General features: G+C 42.0%; 1 long non-coding RNA gene across 2 annotated transcripts in view; it reads left to right on the top strand.

Annotated features, from left to right (window-relative positions):
• LOC127045775 (uncharacterized) overlaps positions 1-14442 on the top strand; it is a 139658-nt gene that overhangs the window by 44998 nt on the left and 80218 nt on the right. Inside the window, exons 3-4 of one of the 2 annotated variants that reach the window (XR_007772814.1) lie at positions 12102-12279; positions 13668-13754. This is a non-coding gene — a long non-coding RNA (uncharacterized LOC127045775). Of the gene's footprint in view, positions 1-8492; positions 8842-12101; positions 12280-13667; positions 13755-14442 lie in introns of those variants that run through there. The other variant, XR_007772815.1, reaches the window with a different exon arrangement.

Below are 14442 nucleotides of genomic sequence, written 5' to 3' on the forward strand. Positions count from 1 at the left end.
AAATCATTATTGTATGGAAAGCTGTCTCATTACATTGATTGCAGATAACTGATGATATTTTAGACAAGAGAAAAATTAAGTCCTTATATGCCTGACATTTTCACACCCCTTAGCTAATTTTCAGTGTCAGAGACAGTTTATGCGAAAGTGCTGAAGTGTTACTTCCCTGGATTTGCAAAATGAATTAAGCTATCTATCCATCTCCAAATATTGATGTAGTCTTTGTTCTGTGTGCTAGTGGGGAGAGAAATTGCTTTCTAGGGAAATGATATTGGCTATTATATTTAATTATTAATAGTTATGCTCATGTTTTAAAGGCATATCTGACCTAGACCGTATTTTATGATTCTGTATTGCACAGAGCTATAACTCTCTATTCAAAATGGGGACACACTCTGGTCAGTTCATTGCCTTCAGCTGATGTTACCTCTCAGTTTTCACCCAGGGCCATACAGGAGGATTGTTAGCGCAGATGCACGTTAGATAGATAAATCTAGAAGCATATTAATGAAAGGCCTGATAGAGAATCTCCCAGTTGCTCTAAAGATGTTGTGCCCAGGAAATTAAATGGATGATGCGGTGAACACAGCACATTCCTTCTTGCTGTCCCCATGATACTGCATGAGTCACTCATAGAAATATGAGATCCAATAAATAGGAAAAGCTATACTCTGGGCCTGCGGTGTTGGCAACCCCAAATGTTCAAAAATCATGAGTCAGGCCCCATAAATCATGAGATGGATTTAAAAAATCATGAGATTAAATAAAAAGTACGTATGAACTTCTTTTTATTGGCCTTCTGATTTTTTTAGCCTTTAGAGTTCACATTTGCCAGTTTTATTCCATGACCATAAGAGTTAGAAACTTATTCATAAAAAATGAAAACTGAGATTCTCACATTTTCACATGATTCCAGTAGTGCAGGCATTAAGGAAAAAACCCAAATATTGCAAGACTTATGGTAAAATCAAGAAATGGTAATACCGAGCCTAATTTTACACTCGGTGACAACTGCTTAAATCCAGAGAAATGCTGTTGACTTGAATATGTTACTGTACAATTATACCCAGGCCACTGAGATGAGGATCTTGCCCTCTGAGAGGTTTTGCACATGTAAGTGTTTTAAAATCAACATTGCTACTTTTGCATTAGATAAAAACACATAGTATCATGAGCAGATTTTTGTGGAGTAGGGGAGCGGAAATAAAACTATCTGCATAGTCAGACAACACATCCCTGGTTTCCACTTGTGATTGCAGTTCCCTGGCAGTGGTATGGTTGCTTGAGCAAGCTTCATGTAACACCTGTTCCAACAGGGGGCCCAGAGTTGGCAAATACAGTCACAAAAGTGGGTGGGGCTAGCCCAGAAGTCTAGTGGACAGAGCACTGGAGTAGCACTCAGTAGATGTAAATTGTACTCCCAGTGGATGAGTGAATCCACTCATAAGTAGGGCTGCCTCTGGGCAAAAAGTGCCGACTGCAGCTCCCTTGGGAGTGAATTTGAATCTGTCTGTGTCTGAAGCACTGCTGGGTTTTGCTTTATTTGTATAGTTCCTGATCCAGCGGGTGATTTTCATTCAGCAAAGCACTTAAGTACATGCTGTAATGCTTTGGTGAACTGGAGCCTTAATGATTATTTGCTATGAATTATTGCTGAGCACTTCCTTCCGCCCCTCTGAATCCAGATCTGGGTCTGAATTTTACAGCTGCCACCACATCTCTATAGTTGGCAGAACTGTCTGCCCCCCCAATTCTTATGGGAGTGGTTTAAGACTTCAGTTCTGAATCTCGTCGCTGGGACTCACTACCAACAATTGGCAGTGTCACCTTATTTAGGCTACTCTGTTAGCTAGATTTCCTCATTTAGAGAGAAAATCACCCAGGTGCAAAGAGTGAGCACAAATTTATACACCGCCCTGCGGGGCTTAAATGGTAAATAGGTGTTGTGCTGGCCCTCTGCACAAAACTGAATTTTACCTTTAGGCTTCAATTCTTCTCCCCGTGATGTCAGTAGGAGTTTTGCCACTGACTTCAATGGAAGCAAAATCATGCCTTTAGTAAACTAAATATACCAGTGCTTTGAAACCTTCCAGAGAAAACAAACACACACACACACACACACACACACATACGCATCAATGGCAACAGAAATTCTTTGTTAATGACTCTTTTGTTAATACAATCTTGAAGGAAACGCAGTCACATAAATTAAAACACTGCAAATTAACAATGCCCCATTACAATGAATCAGTGACCAATCCAAGTTTTCTGTTAGCAGATTGTAGCCCTTAGCAACAGCAGACTGATTAATATTGAAACTGCCTCCAGTACAGGGATTCTGTGTCAAGAGACAGGACCTGTGTATTACTCACAAAGGCCTTCTGTAAATGCTGATGTCACTTTTGGTAATGCAGTTTCGTTCTGACAATGTATCAAAATGTACCAGCTTAAAGATTATCAGGAGAAAGTTTAAATTGTTTGTGAAAATTTAGATACGAGTGCACATAAGGCTTGGTTCCCATTGTTCTCACATGCTTAGGGTGACCAGATAGCAATTGTGAAAAAATGGGACAGGGGGTGGAGATAATAGGCATCTAGATAAGAAGAAGTCCCAAAAAACTGAGACATCTTTAAAAAGGGGACATCTGGCTATATGACTGGATCTAAACGCTATATGTAGAATTGGGAAAATATTTTTGCAGGCCTTTCTGCCTACTGCCTCACTTCTCTTTCTGTCTCAAGTAAATCTTTCACATTTCTTTCACAATCAAAATATTTTTCTCATTGTGATTTCAGAAAGCCTGACATTAAAACATATTTTGAAATCCATAACACGGTACTCAGAGTTAAACTTTGCTCAGCGACAGATCATTAGTTTACTTGCTGCATGCCTCTGAATACTTTGTACCAGTAAATATAACAAAATCATGATAATTACCATGTGCAACATGTTTGTGTTCAAATACGACCTTGAACTTACTTCTCAAACATTTCAGAAATTCCAGCAATTTGATGTTCTTTGCAAGCTACTAAAATAATCTCAATTTGAACTGTGTAACTCAGATACGGATATTTCAAAATGACCTAGTGTAGCTGTTTTGATTCTTTTAACTTTGTGTTTAGCTAGTTTTCTGTAGCCCAGTGAGTCATGCAATCCTATGACTGTCTAGGCATTTTTCCAATCCAAAGGGCTATTAAAAGCTTTGACAAAGAACCTGGAGCTGCTTTGGAACGCAGTAACAAGGACAGCCTGTATGTTTGTTAACACACTGACATAGACCAAACAATCAGATAATAAGCTCATTTTGCTAAGTTGTAAATATTTTTATACTATTGAAAATACTAGAGTATTTTAGAAATAAATGGGCCCAGATCCTCAGCTATGAACAGAGAAACACACTGGGGAAGTCAAGGGCTACAATAGAGGCATAGAGCTTACCTGTTTGTGCCTCTGACTCTGGTGCTGCTGTAAGTGAGGCTGGTCCCTCAGCACAAGTTAGAGCAGCTTCAGAGCTGCTCCAATTTACATTGGATGCTGGTGGTAAATGGCATTTGAGGATCATTGCCACATCGGAATATCATGGGCATGGTCTCTGAATTTGTCCCCAAAATGATAGGAAGATGGTCGGGTCATGTCAGAATCTTAAAACTGGTCTTGTGCCACCATACTGGGATAATCCTCCTATGGTTGGTTTTTGCTGGGTCTATAGCCAGAAACTGCTGGGGTTGCGGCAGTGGACTGAATGGCTCAGGGAATAGGCCGTGGGATGTGAAGGCTTTCACAGTTAGATGCTACAATAATTAACAGCCATCAAAAGGTATCACCATCCACTGGATGGAGGTGGCCTCTATGAAACAAGTTGGGAGCCTTAGTTCAGTTCCTAGTGGACAGGTGCCCCTATCACAAAACCATTACTACAGTCAACTGGTAGCTTTGTTGGCAGCTTTGGCATTCAAGTCTAGGACTGAATGGGCATAGAAAACGAATTGTCCCATCATCTGTAAAGACCATGGTATGGAACCTAAGTGAGTATCTCCAGGAAGGGATGTGCATGGGGGAGAGGCGGTCAGGGATCAAGGAGGGGCATGTCCCCCCAATCAGTGGGGGCACAGAACTCAGATGGGGTGGGGAAAGCAAGCTCCTCCAGCCCAGCTAGGACAGGAGGACAGCTCTTCCAGCCTTGGGGCCGTGGGGGGAGGAAGAGATACAGTTCCTCTGGCTGCCAGAGGAAAGCAAGCTCCACCGCCCTGGGGCCATGGCAGGGAAAGCCAGCTCCTCTGGCAGCAGGGCTGGGGAATGGGGGAGAAGGGAGGGGCAGAGAGCCAGCTCGTCCAGCCACAGGAGACACAGAAAGTGCCCCTCCAAAAGTGGCCACATTTTTATTCCTGTGCATTAGCAAAACAGCATGTGGAAGGTCACACTGTCACCACTTATGTTGCCCCCAGTCAGTGGATAACTAAATTCCATTCTCCTTTGCTCTCAGCACTACATTCATAAACAGTTAAAATTAGAGAAACACTGTGCCTGAGCTAAAAGCAGCAGCCAGTTACACTTCTCCGGTGTCTGTATTCTTCCAGAGCACCGATGTTGCTTTTAATAACAAAGTGAAAGTGACACTGATACCAGTCATTAATATCCCTGTACACACATTTGCATTCAGTTTCTCTTGCCTCTTTCCTAATTTAGCTCCTGTCCACACTAGAATTCAAAACATGCTAGCCACAGCTATGTATAAATGTGGTTGTAGTCAAGATTCCAGCATACTTTCCTGACCAGTATTGACAAGGGAGTTTTTATTGTTGTTATTGTTTTGAGGGTTTTATTCTGAAAACAGTGAAAACCACACTATGCTGTGGACTACAGGCCAGATCTACTGGTGGTGTAAATCAACTGATGTCAATAGAGCTACACCAATTTATACCAGCTGAGGCACTACTTTTCTAGATAGTCTATAGCATAGTTTCACAGCCCAGTTCTAACAGCAGGCAGAAAACACTTGACATACTTTAAGTACATTGCTTAATTAATTTTTGGAAGGTGCTCAGAGGCTATGGTGGTGATTGCATTATATGAACCTGAATAGAACAGAAACAAATTCTCCGGCTATCAAGGAAACTGGATGAGAATCCTTCTAGGTAGGCAGAATGGTGTCAATCCCAGTGAAAAGAGTTCCTTGGAGCCCTGAGTTCATGTTCCCCATAGCATCTAGACATCATGCTTATTTCTTGTTTTTGAGAAATCAGAAGTTGAAAAGCTAGCTGAAAAAAGTAGTAAGAAGCACTAAACAAGACTATACGCAATGATTTGTGCTTCAATAACCTACAATAAAGGGAGGGAGGTTTGAGTTAACATTCTGATTTGATTTGTCAGACACAGGGCCTAATTCCCCACTGATACTCCAGATTTACACCTGTGTAACTCCACTGACAAACTGAAGAAACCAGGTCAGACTTCAGTACATCAGTCCTCTGTTTTGAGGGACCATGAAAATCAAGACTGGACATTACGGGGGGGCAAGTGACTGTACCATAGTTAAGGTTGAAGCACTGTCACTGTCTGAAGCTGAATTTTCTAACCTTTCTGAAATTCACACACATAGGTCAGAGTGGCCTGGAAATTGGTATGCTAGTTTGTGGCTTGGGGTAGAAAGTGTGATGCAAATTGGAAGTCATTGGCTTAATGAATTCCTGAGATATAAATCACCACCTCCCATGAGCTGTTTTAAAATGCCAACTTTCTTATAGTGCTTTTTTGCACAGAGATAGGGAAAAATACCAGACCACACTTCCTTTGCAGAACCAGAAAGAGAATCCAAGAATCCTGCTTGCAATATGTGTTAGCTGAAGTGGTAGAGGGCTGTGGTGTGGATGTGAAGGTCCCATGTGCAAATTCTGTTGCTGACCTACATTGGGGACATTATGGTTCCACAGGATGGAATTTACCATTTGCCATTTTAGTTTAGATATGAGAGGTTTAAAACTGCGTTGTGAATCCTCTCTAAAAATCTACCCTCAAAATCAGATCAGTCTCAGAATAGATCGGTCAGGAGCCTGACACAAAAGAACGGTTGGCAAAGATTACAACAGACAAACAAGCTTGAGGAAGAAGATGCTGTGATCATCCTGAGAGACTCTTTAGTGTGGAGGCAAAGCGGGAGTCAGGTTAAGATTGTGTTCTGCTGGGTAAGAAATGTCACCTCAACTCTTAATGTCAAAAATCAGATATTCTTGTCATATCTGATCTTTGGTGTGGGCACTCGTATATTGGAGAAATATTCTGGGCCATGTAATCAGTTTGAGTAAACTGGTATAACTCAGTTGACTTGGGTGGAGCTACACCAATTTAGGCCAACTGAGGATATGACCCTCTATCTCTAGATGAAAAAAATTTCAATCATCAGTGAAGCTGTGGTTCTTTATGATGTGTTCCATTTTAATTTTGGCCTTCAACAGATTTTGAATGGTAACAGTGCTGTGCTCTAGTCCTCTCTGTTTAATGCAATGGAACAGTTGTGCAACTAAAGAGTGCACATTGGATGGAGTTCAAACTCCTTCAGATAATGAGTTTGGGGTTTTTTCAGTCTCCAAACTATTTTTGCAGCCCTACTATCAATTAAAGGAATATTTTCACCTTCTAAGAAACTCTATCTTTAATACAGTATTTCTTGCACCACATCTTACCACAAATTTGCCACAAGAGCCATGATTCATAACCATGTCATGCATTTTGGCTTGCTTGAAACTATGATACCATGTTAAGGAAGGTAACATGCTTTAAAAGTGGTTAACACATTTTGCATCTAAATTACAACTTCCTTAACACTTTTACACAGGGCTTTTTACAGGGTTAGCTACAGAACCGTGTCCCACATTGATCTCCAGTGATCCCTTAATCCAGTGATTCCCCAACTCCAAATTTGCCTCAGTGCTTCCCCTCAGTTTTCCTGAGTTCTCCTTCTCAGCCACCAAGTTTACCCCTCTGACCCTTACATTGTCTCACTGCCTGCACAGATTTCCTCCACTGCTTCTCTAGTTTGTTCCAATGCTCTGTCTTAACCCCAATTTTCCCCAACACTTCCTCTCACCCCATGTTTGCCCCAGTAGGTCCCTTCACACATGGCCAGCTTGCCCCCGAACACCATCTCTGGAACCCGTCTGAAGGTAAGCAAAATCCAGCAGAGCCAGGCTCATGACTTGCTCTATTATCAGCCCAACCAGAACACTGCATCCAACAGCCCTCTACTACTTATGAAAGATTAGGATTCAGGTGTGGCTCTGGATTCAAGCTTCCTAAATCCAAGCCTATCTCTAGTGAGAACTAATGCAATTTGCTCTAGAGCTTCGCAGTGGGTGCTTCAGATTGTCACCCTGGGGTCCATGGCTTACAATAAATAAAATCTGGAATGACTGTGTTGACTAATTTGCGGGATAAGCCTTTTATGCTGAGGATTTTGTCTGGGCACAAGGAACAGGGCTGGGGGACTAAATTTGCAGATGAACCACTCACCATACCTCTTGCATCATACCCACATAACTAGTAAGTTAATCATCAGCTTTCATACATAGCTACCAGATGGTATGCCAAAAATAACTTACTTCTCAGTTATATTTGTTGACCTGACATATTCCCTAGCTTTGATCCCTTGTTTTTAACTCTCATTCACTTTTGTTTTTGAAATCATTGGACATAAACAGTTTCTGTAAATCCCTCTTCCTCCATCTCCTGCAATAAATATCCATGTGATATGCCAGGAATTGCTGTTGACACTAAGCTTTCATTTAACAGAATATGAATTAATTTATTACGCTGACATGGGCAGTTTGAGGCACTCATGTTATATTTTTGCCCAATTACATCTCAGTCATTCGAGCTAATTGAGTCAAATGATGCAGTGTCACAGGACTTACTGTAAGTCCAGAGGATTTCTCCTTCAGCCTAAGCTGCTCATCTTCAGCTGTCAACAACGCACGGCATTGGGTGTATTCACAAAAAGCTGCAGCAGCCGTTGTTCTTTATGTATATCAGTAGCTGTTTCAGTCTCAGTTACTTTGGCCTTTGTTCCATTGTCGCTGTTTGCATGAATTTAAGATTGTTCCTTCTCCTACCCCCCAGCCCTCACCACCCACAAGTTACTGGAAGCCATTATCTCTTGCTGAATGTGTGACCAGCCTTGCTATGTCTGGTTTCTAGCAGGGAGGCTACAGGAGCCCTGAATGATGAGTCAGCACTCTTGGCAGTTGTCAAGAATTTCAGTGAGCACTAGCAGCAAACGGTAGCAAAATTGCACACATGGCTCCTTTGAGCCCCAGAGCTGTTGTCTGCTGGAGTGACAGTTTACAGCCCATTGAAGCTTTACTCTGTGATGGAAAGCCATACCATAATTATCTATTGGTAATGCCTTTGCTGGGCTTTTTGTTTACTACTTCGGGATTCAAAGAGCTGGATTCTGCCTTTACACCACTTTTACACAGTGTAACTCTTTTGGTTTCAGGGGCGTTGCTCCCAATTTATGTCCCTAGTCTCCTCTATGAAGTGGGTTCGTCAGCTGGACTGCATCATCCAGGATGCACCGTGGTGGCTCATGGAAGGTGTATTTGGTCAAGGAATGTGGCCGTCAGAGGAGAGATGGATGGTTTGGAGCTGTATGACTCAAGAGAGTGGGAGAGCGTGAGAGACACATCACCAGGCTCAATCTATCCCATGGTTGCTTGGTGCACATTAGGATCCTAGAGCGTGTCAAAAGGGGTGGAAAAAAGGAACAGGATCATGGCGCTTCCTCCTCCAAACTCCTTTAAAGACTGATTCTCCCTGATGAGAGTAAAGATTCCTCTTGTGCTCTGTTCCTTGTGCTTATTGTACACACAGCCCGCACATGCAAGCCCATGCTGCAAAGGCAGCTCCTCATCTGGTCCAGTGTATGGCAACAGGGCAATGTTATCAAGAGTTCTCTACCTCTTTGCTTTTCTAGTTCTAGAAATGATGGGTTTGATCCTCAGCTGGTGAAAATCAACATAGCTCTGTTGAATGCCAGCTGATTTACACTAGCTGTATCTTTTATTTCATATCTGTGGGCATGGCAACTTGCCAGGGCCTTCTTTACGGTGTATATTACGGCCATGTCATTCTTACACAGTTACCATAACAAAAAATCTTTATTTTTTTAAACATAGCAACCGCCCCTCTCCAACACACTTATTTTCTCGGTATTTCTTATTTTCTCTTCAATACTAACACAGGTTTTAATTTCCTCAAAGGAAGCTTTCACTATGACAATGAAAGCATCTGACATAATTAGACCTGCTAATGGTGTAAAACTGCAATGGGAACTCCCCTGAAACAGTGAAATGTCAGCCCTGGGTGCCAGTGATTGCTTTGTGTCAGACAAGAGGCCTGAATGGCTTTCCAGGTTTCTTCCTCACACAGTTTCACTGTTTGTTTTGACCTGTTGACTAGGACAAGAATGTACTATGCCTTTTCTTAACACTGAAGAGACCACAGTGAATCCCAAAGCAGGCAGCAGCCTTTCAATTTGTTGCCAAAGCACAGACAACAGCCCTGCTGTGTAACAGTTGTGAGCAGAAGAGCACATGTGGCATTCCACTTCACTCCAGAATCGCTGAATAAATAAATATGCATCAATGCCATGACAAAGAGCCGTGATGCCATGGCCCACCTTCGTGCACAATAGTGAACAAATAACCAACATACATCCCTATGGCCACTTTGCACCTGGTCACATAGCCCTCCCCCACAATCTTAAAGCATTCCCCATGCTTGCACAGAGCCCACTTTGCCAGCTCTGTGCCACCTCTGTGGAAGCCCTGGCAGAGAGGCCGTTTCAGGGCAGGGATAGAGGTAGGAAAGTCTGTAAGAAGGTGTGGCCATAATAGGCACCCCCCCGGGAAAGCCTCCACTGGAGTGATACTCTCTTGGGACTGAATATATAGAGGCAATGGCAGTGGGACGCACAAGTGAGAGCTCTTAGTCTACTCCTTAGACTCCAGCAGCAGTCTCCTTTGTGTTTCATTGCCGGGCCAAGTCTCAGGCCTTTTCCCACCTTTATCCCCTCTATTTTGCTTCCCACTCTTTGAATTTCCCACTCTCCTGATTTACCTAACAACCTTCTTAAAATACATCTCCTTCAGGAGGCCTTTCAGTGATTGTGACGCTGGCAAACCAGGTGCCAGCTCATGCCAAGGTCCCCATGTCTCAACTGAATACTGAGCAATACATAGCTGGAATTAATCTGGCTCACCTGTGTGTCAGTATTGTTAAAACAAGTATTCGAGTTATAAAACTTTTAGACTTAATTGAATGCTTGTAAATTGCTGTATGCACTAATCTCACTTGTAAACTCTATATCCCATATTGTAAGATAATATTGAAGTGGTTACACTGCCTGTCTCTGTAGCTGTGAAAACCACCAGACAGGAGAGGGACATTAATTTGTGTGAAATACTGGTCTACAAGAAAAGGTGTTGTGTCTTGTCCCACATAGAAGGCCCATCAAGACCAATGAACTATTGTGAAACATCAAAGAGGACAAAAGAATTTGATGATTGCTCTCTCCACCCCATGGAGAGGAGACTGCAATTCCTCCATCATCTGATCTGGCAGCTGGCAGAAGGGGGACAGGGAATAAAAATCCCTGACAAGGAGAAACTATATCTCTGTGCTGCTTGGATTCTTGAGGGCAAGATTTTCTAGGCATAAGCAAGAGATCCCCAGTGTTTATCCTAGGGTATCCCTAATGGACATATAAAGCTTGCTTATTATAGAAAATTATATCATCTTTTGAAACTTAAGACTACATCATTTGTGTGCATGTATATGTTTACCTGTTTTAACCTTGTAAATAACTCTTTCCCACACCTTTTCCTAATTAATAATTCTTTAGGTATGAGACCTGAGGTGCAATTGACCTAAGTGAGTGGTGCTTTGGGACTGGGAGTAACCTGAATATCATTGTGATTTTTGGTGTAAGGGACCATCTATCACAAAAACAAGCTTGTCTAGATGACAAGATAGATCAGAGTACCCAGGGGGACTGTCTGCAATTCCATGATTAGACTGTTATAGTGCCTGAGAAGTTTACACTTGATACTTGATAGGTGAGTTCTGAGTACAAACCTCACAGCCAATTTGGGGTTTGTGCCCTGCCTCTTAACAGTCTGCCCTGAGGTTTGTACTCATGCTCTTAAGCCACTGCAGGACATCTTGACAGCGATCATCTACCTTCCAGGGGTCAGGGCTGCATCCTCAGCAGGTGTCAGTCAACATAGCTCCTGTGAAGTCGTTGGAGTGTTGCTGATTGATTTATCCCAGTTAAGGAACTAGCCTGGTATTATATATATATATATATATATATATATATTGTGATAGAACCCAGCCAGTTGGGAACATTAGAGTAGTAGAAGGGAGATATACTGGCTACTGGATAAGCAGTTTTCTGTTCCCTGAGAGACCAGAGCAGGGGCTGCTCCAAGCTAATGAGAACACCTGACTCCAATTAACCTACTAAGAGTCAGGTGAGGCTGTTAAGCACCTGACTCTAATGAAGGTCCCTCTGATGCTATAAAAGGGTTCACTCCAGTCAGGCTAGAGGGAGTGGAAGTGCCTGCATGGAACTGGGAGCAAGAGGTGTGCAAGATGCTGAGAGTGAGTAGAAATACTGCTGGAGGACTGAGCAGTACAAGTGTTATCAGATGTCAGGAGGAAGGTCCAGTGATGAGGACAAAGAAGGTGTTGGGTGGAGGCCATGGGGAAGTAGTCCAGGGAGTTGTAGCTATTGTGCAACTGTACCAGGACTCACTCTTGACAGCTGCAGTCCACAGGGCCCTGGGCTGGGCAAGTAGAGGGTGGACCCGGGTTCCCCCAAACCTCCCAACTCCTGATCAAACACAGGAGGAATTGACCTGGACTGTGGCTTCTACTAGAGAGGAAGGTCTCTGGACTGTTTCCTGACCCACAGGGTAAATCTGTGAGGTGAGCAAATCTGCCAATAAGCGCAGGACCCACCAAGGTAGAGGAGGAACTTTGTCACAATATATATATGTTTATATATTAAAGATAATAGCATTTCTCTATCCCTATTTTACAGATGGGAAACTGAGTCACATAAAGGTTAAGTGACTGTCAAAGTCACACAAGAAGTCAGTGGTGGAGCAAGAAATTGATCCCAGTTTTCTGTCTAGTATCCTAACCACTGGTCCATCCTTCCTCCCTATCATAATTTACAAGTTTTGATGGGGCTTTCTGCATAACTAGCCTTTCATATGGTGAGTTTCTTCCAAGACAGGTTGTACATCAGTTCCTGTATATGCCCCACACATGGTTCTGTATGTCTCCTTTCATGTTGCCCCTCTGTTTGGAATGTACATACCAAAACTAATCACATGGTCTGTTGCCTCTTTTAATTCCTCCTTAAAAACTCATGTTTGCAGCACTGCCTCCAGGAAGTGGCCTAATTAGGCAAAAAGTGATAATAGGGATACAAGAAAAAAGTAAAACAATAAATCAAAGGAGCCATAGCCCACCGTAAAATATGACCTTATACTTTTGAAAAGGCATCATCATTACTAAGAGGTAAAAGAGAAGTCCTCAACTAGTGTAAATCGCAGTAATTACCCACTCCAGTGATTTTATTGTAAAACTCACAAGTGATGCATTTCTTAAAATCCCAGCTCTTGTGGTGATATGATTATTATGTGAGACTGTCATCTTCCAATTTAAAAAACAGAAACAAAACAAACAACACAAGAAGGTTTCTGATGCCAGTGGTTGCAGAGAGAGGCTGGAAATCAGTAACTCAAATGTGCCAAGACCAGAAAGCGTATAAGAAGAACCCAAATTATGTTATTTTAAAACATGATTTTTAAGTCATTCACACAATATTTTCAGGCTTGACTCATGATTTTTGGATGCTTGGGAATACAAGCTGGGATCTATCTCTGTATTTAAAAAAACCTAAGTCCTTAAAAGTTTTGCTGGCATAGGTTCAGAGTGTGAAAATAGCACACCGTTAGGTAACAGAGCTAGGCAGGAAAAAGCCCAAGTGTTGATGCAGTTACACCAGGAAAAAGTCCTTTTGCCGATATAGCTTATTTTATTCATGGAATAACTATACTTGCAAACTCTTGTGCAGGTTTAAGCTGCAGCTCCACTAGGAGAGTGTGCCAGTATAGTTACAAGAGTGAATCCTTCCTTTGGCCTTGTTAACACTAGAGTTTCTCTTTTTTTCTTTAACTGGAAATTAGGTTTCACACTGAAAGCTCAACTTTTTAGCTTCCCTAGTTGTCATGATTTTGTTATTCCCCCTGGCCCCTTGCATTTCTCAAGTGAAGAACATTTTATTTAAATCTCTTTTCTTGTTCTCACATTGACACTTCATGTAAGGATGAAAACTAACAATACACACTTCTGTGTATGATGCATTGTGCCAACTTGCAATCAATTAAAACTGTTCCAAGACCAAATAGAATTCTTGCATTGTCCCCTGAATGGAGTCTGAGAGAAACAGGAGTAAATCTGGTATTTTATTTTATGTAAATGGAATAGTCCCATAACCTTCCAAGAGAAACTGCTGATTGCTAGGAGCATTTTACAGTGTCTGAATTGCCTTGCTTTTTGTGATTTGAAAATAATTCTTAATGTTGCCTTAACATAGGAGAGAAAGGAGTTTGCATGTAGCTGTATACTACAAATCCTACTAAATACAGTAGGAGGAAAGCAATGTTTTTCATTATTCATGTACGTAATATAACTGAGTATAATCATAATCCTAGCTGAATTTAGCATACAATAATTAACACAATTATTTTAATGTAGCTGTAAGGCAGGTAATCCAATTCCCCACACTTTTGCACCTCTTGCAGTCACTTGTACCTCTCCATAGTGGGTGTACAATCCAACCAAATCGGAATTCCCCACCCATTCACACTGCAGGTAGCAGTTTATACCCATTTTGAAGTGGAGTAAAGTGCAATGTGGCAGGGAATCAAATCCACAGAGACCCTGCCATCTAAAATCCACTAATACAGGATGCTATATATGGCATCTAATGCTATAGAGAACTGAAGCTTAAACATAAAGCAATACAGTTGGTTCCCAGTAAAGGCTTCTATATAATTCAGATATTCTGGTGTTGAGGACTATATAAATCCCTGGATACACAGAGAGAATATGCATCAACCTGCATGAATCTTGGAGGAAGCACTAGGAAGTCAGCACATAGCCTGATTGCTAGCTGCAATTGTAGCACCTCTTTAAATAGTTCTCTTAATAAAAATTCAGTTTAGTTCTACAAGACTGGAGCCTTCTTGTGTTATTACCCAGTAGGTCGTACAAGAAACAGCATATATACCCCGTCCCCATCTCTGCTGCCGGAGAGTGTGTGGCTGAGAGATTCCCAACTTGCACTCATCTCCAACAGTAATTTCAGC

Source organism: Gopherus flavomarginatus, chromosome 2, assembly GCF_025201925.1.
Source record: "Gopherus flavomarginatus isolate rGopFla2 chromosome 2, rGopFla2.mat.asm, whole genome shotgun sequence".
Lineage (NCBI taxonomy): Eukaryota > Metazoa > Chordata > Testudines > Testudinidae > Gopherus > Gopherus flavomarginatus.